The sequence below is a fragment of the Rutidosis leptorrhynchoides genome, chromosome 9, assembly GCF_046630445.1.
Source record: "Rutidosis leptorrhynchoides isolate AG116_Rl617_1_P2 chromosome 9, CSIRO_AGI_Rlap_v1, whole genome shotgun sequence".
Lineage (NCBI taxonomy): Eukaryota > Viridiplantae > Streptophyta > Magnoliopsida > Asterales > Asteraceae > Rutidosis > Rutidosis leptorrhynchoides.
The window spans coordinates 117,792,890-117,795,330 of record NC_092341.1 but is presented as its reverse complement, the minus strand read 5'-3'; positions in this window follow the sequence as shown (position 1 = coordinate 117,795,330).

Sequence of the window (2,441 nt, the reverse complement as noted above, 5' to 3'; positions counted from 1 at the left end):
TGTAATTGTTGTTGTTGTTGTACTGGTGACCCTTGTCACCGTTTTCCTCCCACTTCCTCTTGAGTTGTTTCGTGTTGGCTTCTTCGGTCACCTGCTCTTTAATTCTTCCCTCAATCTGATTTATGATTTTATGAGCCATTCGACTTGCCTTCTGTATAGAAGCGACCTCGTGTGAACTCACATCTTCTTGAATCCTTACTGGTAACCTTTTACAAACGCTTCGATCTTCTCTTCTTCATCTTCGAATGCTCCCGAACACGATAGGCACAACTCTGTGAATCGTCGTTCATATGTGGTAACGTCGAACCCTTGTGTTCGTAACTCTCTAAGTTCTGCCTTGAGTTTATTGACTTCGTTTCTAGGACGGTACTGCTTGTTCATCAATTGCTTGAATGCCGACCACGGTAGTGCGTAAGCAGCATTTTGTCCTACCTGTTCAAGATAGGTGTTCCACCACGTTAACGCAGTACCTGTGAAGGTATGCGTAGCGTAATTAACTTTGTCCTCTTCAGTACACGTACTTATGGCAAACACCGATTCGACTTTCTCGGTCCACCGATTCGACCTTCGGTTCCATCAAATTCCAAAGGTTTGCAGGCAGTGAATTCTTTGTAGGTGCATCCTACACAATTTCTTGCGCCGTTTGCTGCATTGCTAGATTCAGCGTTATTGCTGGTATGTAGCGCAGCCTGTACTGCGGCTATATTTGCAGCAAGAAAGGTACGAAATTCCTCTTCGTTCATATTCATGGTGTGTTGAGCAGTCGGTGCCATTTCCTTCAAAATAGACAACTGAATCGAGTTAATCATACAGAATATTAAGAGTAGTCAATAGTATTTCGTAGCATAATATGAACTCATTTATAAAAGCTTTTTCTTCATATTAGCGTTTTATAAGTTTAAATTCGGGTACTACCTACCCGTTAAGTTCATACTTAGTAGCTAATATACAATTCAACTACTACAATTCCATATGAAAAACTGATTTTAATAATATATCACATACAAATATTCTTCAAACTTACAACTTCGCTATATTACATATAACATGAAATATAGTACACTTTGATACAGAATAGTTTTGAAGATAAAACTAGTTAATACGCAAGTTGTTCAGCAAAGGAAATAAAGACACGTAATTCATAAGTCCAGAAACAAGTCATGCATTCAGGTTTTACTAAGACGACTTCCCATCCTTGGTCTTGTGGAAAGTAACCGTTATGACCATTGGCTAGGCAGCATGTTGTAATATCGTTAAAAGGACGAGGGTTTCGTAATGTCCAACAGCCCCGTAATAATCTAAAAACCTTGTTTCTCACCCCAACTACTGAATCTGTCACTTGTGGGAAAGTTTTATTTAAAAGTTGCAATCCCATATTCTTTTTCTCACTTTGGTAAGAAGCGAACATCACTAACCCGTAAGCATAACATGCTTCTTTATCTTGCATGTTAGAAGCTCTTTCTAATTCACGAAATCCTATGTTGGGATATGTTGAGTCAAAATAGGTTCTTAACCCGTAGCGTAAAATTGCATTTGGATTCCCCGCATTTAACGCTTTAAAGAAAACACGGTGTAACTTACGGTCTCCCCAATGTGATATACCCCACCTATCAAAGGAAAGCCTTTTATAAACTAAGGCATTTCCGGAAAGTCTTTCAAATGTTTGACAAGTTAATTTTGCCATAACTAAATGTGCTGATGAATTCTGACCGACTCTAGACAAGATTTCCTCAATCATATCCTCTGGTAGGTCTTCTAAAATATTCGGTCGTCTACCCTTAACGTCCATTATGTTTTTATACTGTAAAATAGACAAGGATTAGATTCGTAAAAGATAATTAACAAACAGTACAAGCAATTTTTACATAGAACATAAAAGTACAAGCTCACTACAATACATTTAATACACAACATGATTACAACCCTTTAATATGAATCACTGGTTTCTTCTTCTTCGGACTTGGTTCGTTTTCCTAATTTTCTAGGAATATATGGTGTTCCTCTAATACGAGCCGTCGTTTTCCATAATGGTTTAGAAAAACCTGGTGGTTTAGAGGTTCCCGGGTCATTGTTACATTTTAGAAAATACGGATGTTGTCGATACATATAAAGTTCATCGGGGTTGGAATCGGGTTTCTCTATCTTTATACCTTTTTCCTTATTATTTTCTTTCGCTTTATTGAATTGGGTCGAGGTAATTTCTATAACATCATCGGAATCCTCATCGGGATTCGATTCATCGGAAAATTAGTAATCCTCCCAATATTTTGCTTCCTCGGCGGAAACACCATTGATCATTATTAACTTTGGTCCGTTGGTTGAGGATTTTGATGTGTGCAGCGGGGTGTACAAAATACTATTAGATTTTACAAGGAAATACTATTAAATACGATACAATTTTACACAAGATATTTATTTATTTATAGAATGGATATACTTAA